This window comes from Grampus griseus (genome assembly GCF_964374135.1).
Source record: "Grampus griseus genome assembly, chromosome: 17".
Taxonomy (NCBI): domain Eukaryota; kingdom Metazoa; phylum Chordata; class Mammalia; order Artiodactyla; family Delphinidae; genus Grampus; species Grampus griseus.
Genome location: NC_139011.1, coordinates 30,784,611 through 30,801,833, shown reverse-complemented (window position 1 = coordinate 30,801,833; position 17,223 = coordinate 30,784,611). Strand labels below are relative to the sequence as shown.

At 39.6% G+C, this 17,223-nt stretch overlaps 1 protein-coding gene across 3 annotated transcripts in view; it reads left to right on the top strand.

Moving 5' to 3' along the window:
• Positions 1-17,223, top strand: part of OXR1 (oxidation resistance 1) — a 455,696-nt gene that overhangs the window by 201,056 nt on the left and 237,417 nt on the right. The gene's annotated exons all lie outside the window — the stretch shown is intronic.

Below are 17,223 nucleotides of genomic sequence, written 5' to 3'. Positions count from 1 at the left end.
TATTTTAGCTTCAATCAAATAAACCTTTGTATGAAATCCAGAAACTTTTAAATAGCAACATAGACCATAGGAATGCAGTTTATTTAAGTCAGACTTTAAGACTGTTGTTTTAAATCATGATTGCATCTCTAGTTTCCATTCTACTCACATCTTAAGGTGTGTGTGTGTGTGTGTGTGTGTGTGTGTGTGTGTAAATTAGACAATGCATCTTGGGATGTATGTCACTTGAAAAACTTTTTCAAAAATGCTTGGAGTTGATTTTTTCTCCAAGACAATTTCATTTGGCATTAGTTCACCTTGATCATCTTATATGGCAAGAAACCAACTGATGCAGGTTTTACCTCTTTGGCTAAAGAATGAGTAGTTTTTTTTGTTTTTTTTTTTTTGCGGTACGCGGGCCTCTCACTGTTGTGGCCTCTCCCGTTGCGGAGCACAGGCTCCGGACGCGCAGGCCCAGTGGCCATAGCTTACGGGCCCAGCCGCTCCACGGCACGTGGGACCCTCCCAGACCGGGGCACGAACCCGCGTCCCCTGCATCGGCAGGCAGACTCCCAATCACTGCACCACCAGGGAAGCCCATGAGTAGATATTTTTCAAGTATGTAGTGTCCTGTTTTCTTTGACAACTGTAATTGCCCAGGAGGTAATTACCAGGTTAACTGCTTGTTAATTACTACTTTTGCTTTGGGCTCATACTTATTGTCATGAAAAATGTTATTATTTCTGGTGGCCTCCATGAGGGTCATCTTAAGTCAGGGGAAGAAAAGCATGTGTTTAATATGAAATATATTCATTTTAATATCTTCACCTTCTGTGGCCCAAACCTTTGTGTAGCATGGTTTTGCTTTTTCTATTCTGTGTTGTCAGCACTAAAGTAACAAAATAGATTCTGCTCTGTGTGCCTAGAGGATTGTTTTCCCCAAAACCTGTATGGTATTTGCTTCCACTGTGCAGGAAAGATTACAACATGCAATGGACCTATCACTGTCTCCAAAATTGCTGCTGCCCTTAATCAACTGAATGCATGACAAGAATTATGAACATGTTTCACAATTTTCCTTCTTCTTCCTTGATTCTTGAGTAGCACATAGAATCTTATTCAACATTTCCTGTTGGAGTAGAAAGGAAACATAGAAATATAATTACAGTAGTTTGATATATGTAGTGAGATAAAGCAATATTTGGGTTCTAACTCCAACAATACCCGTGAAGTTAAATAGGAGAATATGTGGTAGAAAAAGAATTGTTCTTCCCCTAAAACTGACCTTCTCGTCACTGTCTCAGCAGTGACTTGCCATTTTAAAGCTTTGTCTGAATAATAAGACAGTATTTTTTTGCCTGTGAAGTGAGAAATGAATGTTAAAAATGTAGTCACTGAGCTTTCCTTTGCTTACTGTGACAAAACCAATGACCCAGTAATCATAAATGACCACTAATGTCTAGCTGCTGGCTGTAGTGCTCTATGGATTTTTGTGGTGCAAATTGTCATTGTGTGTAGACTACTTAATCGAGTTCCTGAGAAATTACCAAAGAATTTCTTTAAAAAGAAAAAGTACAATCATCAAGGAAAAACACAGCAGATACTATACATGAAGTGCTACATTTAAGATGTCAGTCTTTTTCCTGTATATGTAAAAACCTCTGTAGAGAAGTTGTCATTTTTAAATGATGGAAAGCATATAACGTTTCCTTCTAGTTAAAAATCTCTGCAGGTAAACTGTCATTTTTAAATGAATGTGTCTAGTGTTTCCTTCTTAGTTAATGCAGAATGAAGTATTTGAGTTGTGACACAATTGCTCTACTGTCTAAAATTCTGTTCTAAGCACTGGAAATCTGTCAGTGAACAAGGCAGGTGAGCTTTCAGCTCTCACATCATTAATGAAGCAGTTCGGGACCACAGATCATTCACAAGAAAATATATCTACGATAAATAGTCTGAAGAAAATACCAGTAAAATAGGGTGATGGGAGGAATTGACAACTTCAGGTTGGGTAGTAAAGAAGTTCTTTCTCTAAAGAGGCTTTTGAGTTGAGACCTGGATGACAAGGAACCAGACGTGAATTTCTAGGGAAGGTGCGTTTCAAGCAGGGGGAGCTTCTAGTACAAAAGCTTTGAGACTAGTAAAGTGTCTAGGAACAGAAAAAAGTGTGGACACAACAGTAAGGAGGAGCATAGAGATGAGGACAGGGAAATAGGCAGGGGCCATGTCATGAAGGGTCCTGCAGGATTTGGTAAGTGGTTTAAAATCTATTCAGTGAAGATAAGAAGCCCTATTGGAAGGACTGACTTGATCTGAATTATGTTTTTAAAACAGCAGTTTGCTCTATGTGTGGAAAATGGATTGAATGAGAGGAAAGAGCAGAAGCAGTAGGAGGCCGTAGTGGCGTCCAAAGAAGGAATAATGGTGGGTCAGCCAGAACATTCTTCCCAGGACTCTCCAAATTATCCTTGCTCTGAAATGCCTCTTACCTCTGCAAAATAAAAATGTTATCCATCTAAACACTTTCTGCTTCAATGCAAAAAAGGGAAGGATAGCATACTCTCTGCAGCTGTTTCCCATCCCAGAGCTGTATCCCATCTCAGTATCCTTTTCTCCACATGGAGATTATTTTGAACCATCCAGGTGGTTTTGATCAAATTGTATGCATGTAGAATATTATTCTTAAGCTCCAGTACAACCCCACAGACACAAAGATTAACTTAAGCTGACTAAGGACATTTCAACTGCCAGGAGGTTAAGACAGTATTTAAATTCATAATCTGCAGTACCTTGGGTTTGAGCTATGACCTGCAAGATACGATTTACTGACCAATAAGCAAGACTTCATCAAGCTGGACTGTCATTCTAGAAGTGTTTCCTTATACACGATTCGTAGGTGCTGAAGCATCATTTTTAAAAAGCTCTGCTTTGGGAAATCAATGTGAGGGATTGCGTTAGGCAACACAGGCACATCCAGCTTTACGGGTGTGTGCCCTGTGCAGCTAGCTGTACAGGGCCTGTGCCTGTCCACACTTGGTTTTATGCTCTGCAGTCACTATCTTGAATTCTTACTACATTTTTAAACAAGGAACCTCTCATTTTCATTTTGCACAGGGAACCACAAATTATGTAGCTGGCCCTGATCACAGAGCTTGGAAAACTGTATGAAAATCTATCCCTCTGCTGTCAGGCATGGAGAGGTAGAGGAAGGAGTGGAGCAGGTTTGAATAAAGGGATTCTCTGGCAAAGGAAATTCATTGCCTGTCGAAGCTGAGATAATCTAGTCCAGTGGTTTTCAAGTGCCTGTGTTCAGTCCACGCCTATCTGATTTTTACCTCTCTGTGGAAAAATAAGAACATGGACGAGGATGCCCTCAGTTTTTTGTAAAGGTAAATTTGTTCAGCTGAGAGGTCTGCTCTTTATTCTGAAATTAGATTAATCTTGCCACTTTTGGTCTAACATGTTTTCTGTTTTGTAACATATTGGTAGCAGGTAGGAACTTTTTATTTTAAAGCACTTCTGTAAAATAAAACGTGACCATTTCATTTCAGCCTAATGCTTCTTGACAAAAAACAAACAAACAAAACGCTCCATCCTATCCCTGTGTTCTGCTTTACCTTTACCTCCTTTTTTCTAATCCCAACCTCAGTTTTCTCTTATTCTAATTATTCCCAGTAACAATGGCACACAGTTCACAAATACTTGAACCTAATTTCTTAAGGTTGAGTAAAAGGTAATCAGAAATAAATTCACATGAATATTAGAACTTATAGATAAATCCAAAGTGGAGGAGAGATTATCCTCCTGTAACCAGAGTACTTATAATTCTGTTTTATAAATCCATCCCCTTTTGTGTCCTAAAGGAGAGCAACAGTTTTTATCTTGGTAACCCCAACACTTAGCATCGTGCATTAGGTTCAATAAGCCTTCAATTGAATATATTGAAAATAAATTAAAATATATATATATATATATTATATTATATTGTATTGTGTTATATTTAACTGGAAATGTCCCTGAAACGGAGGGGTGTCTCCATTCTATCACCACCTTCTTTGGTGGTTCCAACCCTTCTTGAGCCAAAGAGCAATGACCTTAAGAAGGGTTAATAAAGGTGCATTGCATCTGTAGCAGGAAGTGGAAATTAGACATTTTCTCTGGTTCAGCTGGATCTAAGACACCCGATACTCACACATTTTGAAATGAGGTGTGGAACTGCCAGATCGAGATTTGAGAAGCTGATGGTCAGGGACTGTTCTGTGACTCTTAGCTGAGCACCCACCGCCAGCTGATATAACAGTTTGGAGATTAGAGCAGGATTTTTAGAGAGAGCTGCTGGCGTTCTGGGAATCTTGTCCTATCCCAACCCCCACCCTCACCTTAAATCTATGTATGGGGCTTCATTGGGACAACCCAGAGAGCTTGGGGAAACAATGGGTTAGACTTTGACTCAACCATGAGAAATCAAAGAGTAGGGAGAATCTGACACAGGGATACAAAGAGCTGCTATCGCGCGAGTGTGCTGAAACCTACAGGTCAAGGAATGTTCGTTTCTTGTTGGCAAAATGTGGCGCAGAGAGAGAGAGAGAGAGAGAGAGAGAGAGAGAGACCTGGCCTGAAAGGTCAGGTCTTAGATCTTGTCGAGGAGGGCTGTTTGGGGGAAATAACATGGCAGTGTATGTGAGGGCTGGTATAGGAGCTACTAGGGCCCAGTGAGAAGATTTGCATTCACTCAAAAAGAGGAAACTGCAGAGGAGGGATCTCCAGTCAGGTGTGGACTACAAAGAACCTATAAAATATCCCACCTGACAAGAGAAAGAGGTGGCTTTAAACACCTAACAAAATGCAGAGTGCTGGTGCCCACAGCTAAGATCCCTGGAGCGTAGTACAGTGCCTTGAACATAGATGGGAGTCAGCGGATACTTGGTGAACACAAAGAATGTAGACTTGCTAGGCAGATATCACAGGGGTGATATCCAGCATGGTACAGACGAGAATGATGAGGTTCAGGTTAAGTGTGTTAAGTCAGGTTTATTCCTAGTTATGGCAGAAGGTAGTCGAGAGCACGGTTCTGAATAGGTGCTCAAAACAGCACTGTATGGCCTTTACCAGGTTTGTGAGATAAAGCAACTAAGAGTTCATAAGAAGACTCCAAGGCAGTCTTTCCTGGGGTGCTTGTATGTACCTGGTTATTCAGTTTATCCTTAGGTGAAGTCAAGCCTTTAATGGTGGCTACTGCGTGCCCGGCAGGATACAGGGCACTGGTGGTTCAAATATAAATAAGACAATCCCTGACCTCAGGTAGCTTATGGTGTACAGATTAAAGGCAGTAATTGGTCATTTACTTAATATATAGCATGAGCTCAAGAAATATTAGTTCCAGTAATGCCACTGTGAAATCCAGTGGTTGAACTCAGCTTCCCTACAGATTGTAAGGGCCCTCCAAACTACAGTTAAGTATAGATTGCTACTTTTTGCCATCATCAGATTTTATTTCTTATTCTTTAACGATGATTGACTGAATATACTATTTTTAATAGAGTTATGTAGGTATTTCTATCAGTCTTTAATGTAATTAGAAATTGACATATATGGATATATTTTTTTCTACTGCCCTTTTCTTCCTGGCTTGTTAATATGTAATATTTTGCTTCTGTGCATTCAACCTCCAATTGATTTTTCTCCTAATGTAATTTACTACCTGCAGAAATATGACACCCGGAAAATACAGGAGTGAAATGCCGATTAGCATAATGCCAGTATATCAACACATGTTTTAAAGGGTCTTCTAGCCCAAGCCTCTTCCTTAGATGATGCATTCAACCATAATTTTCAGCCTTTAAAATTAGTCCTTCTCATAGATCTGGAGACAGCTCTCTTTTCACACAACTGTTATGAATATTGTGGTTTTCTAACCAAAGAGATGTGACAGTAATTTCTTAAGAAAGATTTGGGACATTGTGACTGGTCCAAACTAAAAATAAAAGAAGAGGAAGAGGATAAACATAACCTCATGCCCTGTACACTGTGACTGGTCCAAACTAAAAATGAAAGAAGAGGGAGAGGATAAACATAACCTCATGCCCTGTACACTGTGACTGGTCCAAACTAAAAATGAAAGAAGAGGGAGAGGATAAACATAACCTCATGCCCTGTACATTGTGACTGGTCCAAACTAAAAATGAAAGAAGAGGGAGAGGATAAACATAACCTCATGCCCTGTAAGTCTTCTGAGTGAAGACATGTCTGGAATTTACGCAGAGGGATAATTTACTTATTTCTTCATCGATTCACTTATTCGTGTAGTAAATATTTTTGGTGTGCACATACTGTGCAAGGCACTTGGTAGATGGATAAAGGAGATGTGCTTCCAGGCCCACCAGAGTGAACAGCAAAGTGAGAGAGACAGAAGAGAAAGAAGTAAACATGAACAAATGTATCATTAGACTTGGTGATAAATACCCTGAGAAGCAGATGAGCAGAGCACTGAAGCACAGCTTGAGTGGGGCTGGGCGGTAGGAGATGGGAGACAACCTACTTAGAATCATGGGGGATGGGGTTTCTGAGGAGAGTTAAAAAATGAGAAGCAACCAGCAACTCAGAGAGTCAGAGGAAATAGCATGTGCAAAGGCCCTGAGGAAGGCGAGAGCTTGGCGTGTTTGAGAACCTTGAAGGACACCAAGGGGACTGGCACATGAGTGAGAAGAAGAGCCCAGGATGAAGTAGGAGATGGAGAGATGCAGGGACTTACAGCCCATGGAAAGCAGTTGAGAAATTCATCAGGTCACACTGGGGAGGCGTTCAGTTCTTTGGAGCAAGAGAGTAGCCTATCTCCTTTAGGCTTAAAATGCTTGTTACGGCTGCTGCAAGAATAGGTAGGAAAAAAGGCAAGTCTAACAGGGAGACCAATATGGAGGCTGTGGCAGTAATCCAGTGGGCTGGTGACTAGGGAGGTGGGCGTGGAGATGGAGAGAAGTGGAGAGGCTGAAGGTATAATTTGGGAAGGCAGAATGGAGAGAATGTGTTGATGAATTAGAATTGGAGAGTGCTGGAAAGGGAGGGAACAAATATAACTTCGAGTTTTCCGGCTTGAATAACCGTAGGTGTTGGTGCCATTTGCAAAGATGGAGAAGACAGGAAGGAAGGTTGAGGCAAATTTAGGAACCAAGAATTTGTTTAGGAACATGGTGAGTTTAAGATGTACCACAGGTAATCGGTAATGCCAAGTAGCTAGTTGTATATTTAAGTCTGCCGTTCTGGGGAAAGTTTGAGCTGGAGGTATAAATGTGGGAGTTTTTAGCATATAAATATTTCTTCCCAAGGGAATGGATGAGAACATCTAGGGAGATAGTGAACGTAAAGCGAAGGGAGGCCCAGCTCCGTTAGGCCCCTGGATATTCCAGAATTTAGGGTTGAAAGGGAAAAAAAGGAACTCTTAAGGAATAGTGGGAAAAAAAGGAATATTAGAAGTATTGTGTATCAGGGGCTCTAAGCTAGGATGTTTCAACATAGAGGGGCTGTTAAAAAAAAGTTGAGGACTTATATGTACCAGTGCATATCATGCTGAATATTTATATGGATGACGTTATGTTATCCTTTTAATAACGCTTCAAGGTAAGTAGAGTTATTAAACTCCTTTTACAAGTGAGTAAACTGTAGAGAGATGAAGCAATTTGCCCAAATTTGGGACACAGGCTTCTAACTCCAGAGTCTTACCCTTTGTTCCATCCACCTCTACAAACACATCCTGTGACTCAAAGACTGAAAAAGAGATGAAAACCAAAAAAAGTAACTTCGTGTGAAATGATTGAAAACCTAAATGAGTTGTTTTGCGAGAGTGGTATTGGAGAGGGCTGTGCAGTGATGAAGAGATGAAGCCGAGTGCTGTGAAACAGAGAAGGGAACTCAAGAAATGGGATGGTAGCCTTAGGAAGAAAACAGCTTCTTGAAGGGATGAGAGATTTTAGCACCTGGTGGAATGCTGGTGGGAATGGCTTAGCAAAGAGGGGGAGATTCATGACCAGGTTGGAAGCAGATAACCTAGGAGTAACGTTGAGAAAGTGATGTAGGAGGAGCATCGTCTGCCTTGCCGGCATCCCTTCCTGTGTGTGTAAAATAGAAACTTCCTTCCTTTGTGAAGGATTTAGAAGAGACCTTTGGCTCTCTGTGTCTGTGCCTCTCCAAAGGAAGGAGAGCAACTTCTCAAACTGTGAAAGGGACTGCAGAGGTCTGGCCCCACCTCCTCTGCCTTCTGTCTTTGGGATGTGATGCCCACAGCATCTTTGTGATGTTCTCTGAGCATGGAGCAGCCTCACCAGGATACTGCTTCTCCAAGCTGCCAGCTTGTAACGGGGTCCTTGACTCCTGTCTTTATTTCTCAGTTGGTTCAGGATTTACAGAGGGAAGAGAGTAGTTAGTACATTAAAACCTCAGGTATAGAGAGAGGATGCTGTTGGATTCAGAGAACACATGGAGAGATTAGCTTTAACAAGAGGAGGACCATACCCTTTTCTGTAATAGGAAAAATGTTTTAAATAATAGGGAAAGAAATGTAGGTTTATAGAGTTGCCACTGGGAAGAAGACAGTGACTTCTTTAATGTAATTTTAAACATTTTATAGTATGTTTACCTGAAGAAAGTCTAAAATCCAACTTTGCTGTATTGGGGGCACACTTCGTAGACCTCATGTGTTAAACCACTATTATCTGAACAGAAGAAAACTATAACAGGTTCCCCAGTGATCTTCAAACTGGGAGAGGGCACATGGTTGCCCTATTCTAGGGTAGCTACTTAGAGTCTACATAGGACAGTTTAAAAAAATTCCTTTTCCATCAGGAATACCCTCAATAATGCAATCTTACACTTAAAAAGAACAAGGCATCATTTTCATTTGAAAATATTTAGGATGACAATAGGATGGGCTGGTTTAAAGAGGTAAAGAAACAATGGATTAAATGAAGTGATGTTTTCCATCAAGCTCCTGAATTAATATGTAAATAAGAGACCTATATTTTTGAACTTCTTTTCCTGTGTCTCATGTATTCATTTGGGGAAATTAAGATGGGAGATTTTTGTGCTACATTGGCATTTTAACTATAAACCATTGCGCTTTGGCCCAGAGTATTATTACCTGCAGAAGCTATCTTGATTAAGTTTGGAGTTGCCTTATGTTGTGCGTAAGCAAAACTACATTTTAATCAGCTAGTCCATATGCTTTATACAGATAGTTTGTAATAGGCCCTGTTAAACATAGATTCCTTTAATCAGCAATGTTGGATAGAAGCCTAAAGTCTTAAAATAGTCTTCTTTATTCTGATTTCCTTCTCCCTAAGATGAATAAACAGAATGCAATCGATGTGGCAATAGCTGTTACAAATCATTTCATCAAAGGTAATAAAATTAAATTCCATCTCTGTGAGTTATTACAGAAGACTGTGGAACATTTACAAGAATTTGACTTCCAAATCCTTCAAGCCCTAATCTTTGGATTTGCATAATGTGTTTCTACTTTCAGGATTTTCCAGTCGAAAGGCTTTGAAGTTCCAAGGCAAAAACTGAAATAAATTGGAAATCTGTGTAATTTCAAAGTGAATGCTTACAATATAATGGTATAATTGGAAAGTACATGGAAGGGGAAACATAAAATTTTACTACTATTGACTTAATTTTTGGAAACTTGATAGTAGAAAGATCATAGGCAAAATTCTTCATGAGTGATCAAAAATATAAAGTAGAACTTTCAAATCGATAACATTATTTAATATTAGATTACTTTAAAACAGTAGATCCTGAACTTGAACCCTAGTTTTTGATTCCAGGGTCCTTGCTCTTTTCACTTCTTCATGCCACCCCTGAAATTTTTTGCATGGGGATGTCAATTTATCAAGACTACAGAGTGTATTTTTAGAAATTACAAAGCCGAATTTAGTGAAAAAAGAAGTGAAATACTGTTCAGCTTTATCATACTACTGATAATGGAGGTGGAATAATTTCCTTTGTGTAAGCTTCAAAACATTACCATGATCGGATGGGAAAGAGGCTATATTACGTGAATGTACTAAATTGATTATTATATCTGCTCCCAAACTGTCCAAAGTTACTTATTCTCTTAGTTTGTTTTCATGGATTTTATACATGAACTTGCTTGCATTTTTGTGTTATCTCTTGTGGCTTTTTCCCATGATGAAACCACTCATTCATTTAACTATTTATGACGTGCCTTCTGTCTGCCAAGAAATATGCTAAGTCCTGGGAATGAAATGGTGAACAGACTGAATTTCTGTGACTGCAGGAATTCAGTTGATCTGGTGGTGAGTATTCCTGATGAAAAATGCTTCTCTCCAACCTCTTTTCTCTGGGCTGGCATAAGCATGGGGATATAAATAAACCAGCTGGCAAACTTCAAGGACTTGGATGTCTTTTTCATGAAAGGTCAATAAGAAAGGCTAACCTTTTACATTAGGATTTATTGAACTCTGTAGAGGCAGATCGGTTTTGGATTTAATTTCTAGTATTTTTGTTACAAAATTAGGTATGATAGTAATGCATTTGTGTATGCTTCTATATGATTGATATTATGTACACCGGCCTTGCTTGCTCTTCACAGAGTTGAATTCAATTGCATTTAACAAGAGAATTTCTAGCAAACCATTTCTACATATCATTGCACCTGTGGCTCAATTTTTGAATTTTCTGTGCTCTGAATCTCCAAGATAGGAAAGTATAAATCTCTTAGAATGAATACAGGGCTAGAAACATCTTATAACAAGGTCTCTAGTTTTGGTGTCCCATTAACTGTTCCACTACCAGTTTGTACTCCCCAATGATAATTCTGTTGAAACTTTTTGCATTGGTTTGGAATTTTAAAAGAAGACTGTGTAATTCCTGATCCCATGTTAATGATATTTTCTGTCTTAATCCTTGTGTTTAGGAGCAGAAAGAATAGATTGGCCACAGCAATTATAGAGCAGGCTGTAATTGGCATACCCCATACCAAGAAAACAAGGGATTGTTTTCTTGTTTTAATGCATAGGTTTCCAATCTGTCATTTCTTCTGCTTGGACTTCTGAATATGCTTGTTTTTTGATGGTTTTGTGGTTTGTTTTTATCTGCTGATTTTTAGTCAAACTTTACAGCAGGGGTAACAAAAGCCCTTAATTTTGCAGTGTGAAAATTCTTTAGGCATTCACTCTCAAAAGCTCTTTTTGAGTGACTTGACATTTTTGCAGCGCACAGTATCCAACTTCGAAAATCTACATTCTCAGCAGCTTTACTACTTTAAAAAATATCCTTACATTAGCTCTTTTAGGAAGCAAGGAGACAGCTTTGCTAACAGTAATGAGTTGTGCAAATCACAGATGGTCTTCTGGTTGGAAATTACTGGAAAGGACTACAAGCATTGAGTCTTTGGGGCATAGCCATTCACATGCATCCATGTATGTATGTGTACATGTACATTTGCGTAAGTATACAACAAATAAATGGGGCAAAGAGGGAATTTGTGTAGCTGCTACTGGTACTGCAGAGTTCTGTGGAATTTTACCAAGTACTTTCATTGAAGTTAACGCATTTTCTGTTCACAGTAACCCTCTTGGGTCAAGTACGTAGATAGCCTGAATGCCACCATTGTGGGTAAGAAAGTAGAGACCCAGACAGTCCAAGTTCTTGTCCACAGTCACATGACTGATGAGTGTCAGAGCTGAGATTATCTCTGTCTCCTAATTCTGAAGTATGGCTTTTTGGTCAAAATGTCCTGGTTGGATTCCAGCTTCCCTAATTTTTAGCCTCCCAACCAAACTTTTCCTATGCCCTAGGGAATATTCCCCTTATACTGTAGTAGATTTTCCCAACTGTTGCTATTATTGCTATGGGCATCCCAATACTATATAGTAAATGATTAATAGAAGGTTCATTTTTTCCCCAGATAGCTACAGAGCTCAGGAACATATCCAATTAGTTATAAAAAAATGTACGATTTAAATTCACTTGATGGGAGAAGTAATTCCAGTTAAGAACTCAGGTTAAATGAATTTGTTTTTTCTTTTGTATTTAAGTCATACCAGGGTTTAGTTTAGGCTTAAGGTAGAGTTCTATTATGCAGTATTCAAACAAGTTAACAAAACTGTTAAAAGATGCAGAGCATGACAGGCAAAGAAAGATGAAAAGCATTGCTTAGCTATGACTTGGAGGGAAGATGATTGAAGGGTGGAGATAGTGGGAAGGTGAAAATCCCCACAGTGTGAGGGGGAAAGGGAAGGTAAGACCAAAAGAGTATGACAGGTAATAAACCAGAGTAATAAACATCTAAATGTGAAGATGCTTAGGAAAAGCTTCTCCATGGTGACAGCCATTGAAATAGAGGGTTGACCCACATCTTGCGGAGAAGTCCTGTGTGGTGAGCAGCCTAAAGCCACGTTCACTCACTGTCGGCACAAGTTCTGGGCTCCAGATGTCCATTATATCCTTTAACACAGAAGATTCATGTATTCTACTCCATGATTTTGAAAATGAGTGGAAGGTTTCTTATGTTTCTGGTAAAGTCGAAATAAGTTAGGCAAGAATAAAATTTAGCTGATGACTATGAGATTAATTCTGTTTAAATTGGCTAGAATTGAAAGTTTTCTGCCATTCCTTTTTTTTCTCTAGCTCCTGTGACCTCACATTTCATCATCCTCCGCCTACAGGGCTTCTCCTGCTCCTTGGAGAACTGGTTGAAATCGGCATGAACCCTATTTTTACAGAGTAGGAGAGGCAAAAACCCTCCTCACGCTTGCTTTCTTGGTCTTGTCCTTACTTCCTCCTGATTCCCTGGTCTCTACCTCTGCTTACGAGTTTGCTAATTTAGGTCAACTCCACACAGATTAAAAATATGTATAACTCAAGTGAACTATTCAATGGATTCAGTTGTTTTCCAAAAGATTTGGGGGCTCTCACAGGAAAAATACCATATTACACACCACCCAAAGGACTCCCATTTAGCGTGTCTCCTCTTGTTATCTTCCACTCCTTCACCAAAATCCACACTCCAGAAAAGGTGAAGCCCCCTACAAAATGTAATGTAATCCCTATAGGCTCAATGTTTAAAGTTGTGCAGCAGGGAAGGATCCTAGGAAACTGATAAAATTTCCTCAGCATTCATAGAAGTTTGAACAAAATTATATCCCCTTACATCATCATAAAGAGATTGGAACTTGCATCCTGTGCAGGTGCTATGCTAGGTACTTTCCCATAGGATGTTGACTTAGTTCTCAGAACCTTCCTGGGTAGTTTTATCCCCATTTTATAGATGAGGAAACTGAGTCTCAGAGAAGTGTCCAACATTGTTCCCATGCAGAAAGGAGGTAGTGGGATATATGTTTGGAGGAGTAGGAAGAATTCTTTTTTGTTCAAGAACAGAGGAACAAGAAAAGGCAAAGATATGAAACACCAGACGGTCTGCCTATCAGAGCCATGCCAAGAGGGATGGCTCCTTCTTTTCATGTCTTTGGAAATGCAGAGCACACTAAACAAAGATCCTTTCAGTGCCTATTAAGGGATTATTTTTGTCTCTATTTGTAGTGCTTCATTTATCATCAATGGGTATTTTATCTCATGTACAACTACATAGGCCATTATGCTATATTTACATTTGTTTAACACATTTAATTAAGAACATTGTTTAAAAATGTAAAAAAGACTTCCCCTTTCATGAAATTTGGAAATCGAAGGTAGCATTTAGCAGGTTTCCTTGTCAACCACAGTAGTCATCTTTAGAATCTTTAAAGGAGTAATTCAGTTACCCACACAGTTCTGCTTTCTAAGATCGTGCAAATGGAAGTCTTTTCTTAAGCAAGCCCACAAAGCTACTAGCAGTATTCCCGACTCCAGCAACAACACGAAAACATGATACCTTTCAAGTCTTGATTGGGAAGAGTGTCTGCTGGGGAAGGGCAGAAAGAAGAGGGGAAATACAGAAAGGCTATTGGCTGCTTGCCTTTGTCCTTTGCTCATTCCAAAGAGGCTATAAAAGGAGTTGTGGGACACTTAGGTGTTTGAAGTGTTGGAGAACTTCCTTAATTATAGTATCTAGCCCTTTATCAAACATAAGATCCATTGTTGATATCCTCCCATGGGACACATAACTTTAGCAACTCTGGTCAATTCTAAAACAGACCAACATAAGATATAAACAATTTCTGGTGACGAAATAATCTGCTATGTGAATTGAAAATAAAATCTGTCACATTTACATTTTGAAAATAATCTTTGTTGAGAACTAGAGAGCAGTTGAATTTCTTTCAGGAAAATTTAGCACTTTTCCTTTCAATCCCTACTCCTCTGCACCCCCCTCCCCCCAGAAAACTTGCTTTATACTGAAACTCAAATTTAATTTTGAAATACAGTTTATGGGATGAACTCTAGAAAAATTAACCTTTTTGTAAGTGAAAATGGTCAAATATTGGTGATTTCTTAGAGTTTGTAGGGTTCAGTGTAATGCTTTTAGTATAGTCTAAGTCTTTGTGTCTAAGTGCAGTTTTCGGAAAGCCACGTTGGGACAAATTAACATTGCTGCTTTGGTGGCCCCCAGCTTATTTCTTAACTTCTTATTAATCTTAATGCCTTCTTAAGCTGCATATAGTACTACCATAACTTTTAGTTCCAGTCTACAAACTCCAGACTAAGACAAGAATGATGTTATTGGAAGACCAAGGCATTAATAAATACATAACCCTGTACAAAGTAAACCCTTGTTTCCTTAAGTATGTTGAACATTATGACATACTTGGTTGTATGTTGATTTGTATGTTGTAGGTGATTTTTGGTGGTGATTCCTTGAAGGACGTTGCGTGCAGTTTGCTTAAGTTGGAAATACAGCCTTCAACCTAATTTCAACAAAGCAACCAAAGTGATTCTTTTAAAATACAGTCATCGTGCCATTTCTCCTTTGCTCACATCCTCTCCGGGCCTCCTCCTTGAATGACCTTGAAGCTCTGTATAATCTGTCCTCTTTCCCCTGCTCCCCAGCACCATCTTGTTGACTTCATCTCCTGTTTCTCTTCCCCTCCCTTTTTCGGTTCCAGCCACTTTGTTCCTCTAACACAAAAAAAACTGGTTCCCCATTTGCTGAAATGCTGCTCCCCAAATATGCTCATGGCTCCTTCTTTCAGGTCTCTCCTCAAAAGTCTGATGGTATGAGAGCACTACCTTGGCTCTCCTTTATATAATAGTATGCCTGTACACCTCTGTCTGCTATCCCTTTTACTCTGCTTTGTTTTAATCCACAGTACTTTTTGCCACCTGATTTGTTATCTATTGGTTTCTTTCTTTGCTTATTACTTGTCTCCCTCTATAAGAATGAGGATTCCATGATGGCAGGTGTTTTGCCTCTTTTGCTCACTGTGTATCCGTGGTGCCCAGTAGAGCGCCTGGTGCAGAGTAGCCTATTCAAGGAATGAATGAATAGTCCCTTTCAGTTCATGAAAAGCAGGGGGATAGGGGATAGGGAATAGCCATCCCCAGCGAGGAAAGGATCCTTCTTTAGATTCACTCTACTCTGGCCATCTTTGGGAGTCTAGAGGCCAAGACTTTCATTCTATTTCTTTCTACTGTCACCTTTTTGTAGCAAGCAGCCATTCAGTAACTATATGTAATCTTCATTGTAAATGAATAAGTTAAAAATTCAGTCAGTTTCAGATGGAGACTTTTTTTTTGTTTGTTTTTTTTGCGGTATGCGGGCCTCTCACTGTTGTGGCCTCTCCCGTTGCGGAGCACAGGCTCCGGACGCGCAGGCTCAGCGGCCGTGGCTCACGGGCCCAGCCACTCTGCGGCCTGTGGGATCTTCCCAGACTGGGGCACGAACCCGTGTCCCCTGCATCGGCAGGCGGACTCTCAACCACTGCGCCACCAGGGAAGCCCTCAGATGGAGACTTTTTATTGGAGTATATGGTATACTCAGAAAAGATGCAGAAACCATAGATCATTAGATTTTCACAAAGTAAATACATAGAACCCAGATTAGGAAACAAAATAGTACCAGAATCCCAGAAAGCCCTTCATGTCTCTATCAATGTAATAACTCCCCCAGCAGTTATCCTACCCACACTTTTAATATCATAGATTGTTTTGCTTCTATCTGAACTTTATACAAATGGAATCCTAGAGCATGTGCCTTTATGTATCTGTCTCCTTTTCTCAACATTATTTTTATGAAAACCGTCCATGTTGTTGCAAGTAGTTGTAGTTTGTTCATTTCCGTTGCTGTATAAAATTCCACTATGTAAGTATCATCATAACTCACTTATGCATTTCTACCGTTGGTAAGACATTTGGGCTGTTTTTGATATTTGTGTGTTACAGATAGTGCTTCTGTGAATACTCTCAACTGGGTCTTTGGGTGAACACGCCTATATTTGTGTAGGATAAATTCTAAGAATAGAATTGGTGAGTCAAAAGATGCATGCCTTCAGCTAAGCAGGCATTTGCCCAAAGTGGTCTCCACCATCAGTGTCCCAGAATTCCAGTTGCTGCTTATCACCATACTTCATGCCATGTCTTTGACATTTTAGCCCTTTTGGTAGATCTGTTCATGAGTGCAGTGTGGTCTTAGTTTGTATTTCTCATGACTAGTGCTGTTGAGCACTTGTTAATATATTTGTTGGCAATTTGGATAAAGCGAGTCAATTTTCATGAATATTAAGTAGGTAACATAGGTGGTATGTGAAGATGGCAGATATCCTACAGGTGATAATTCAATGACTAAAATTCAGTAAACACTGCTTTCATTAAAGAATCTTCTACTAATTGATACATTTTATTTCTTTAACAGAGCTTTTGCTCTGGTAAATTCAATTTAATAAACGCTTATTGAGAGCTCATTATGAATAACCTCCCATGCAGAATGGTGTCAGGCCACCAAGGTCTGTGTCATTGAAAGCTGCCCAGAGGAGACCACATCTAAGCCGAGTCTAGAAGCAGGAGCAGGGGTCTGACTGTGGGGCAGAAAGTGGGAGCTAATGTACTGGAAAGGCTTGAATAAAACCTGTAGGTGTGAAGGTGTATGAAACTTTCAGGAAATTCCAAATTTGCAGGTGTGACTACCATAACTGATAAAGAAAACTGCCAACTCGCCTTCTGTAGGGAATTAAGACTTGAAAAATGACACTTAACATTAGCCTCCAGAAGAACCAAAGGCCTAGAGTAAGCTGGGCTTAGGGTTCAGTTGCATTACAAATATCAAGTTGTGTAGCTTGAAGTATTTGAATTTAA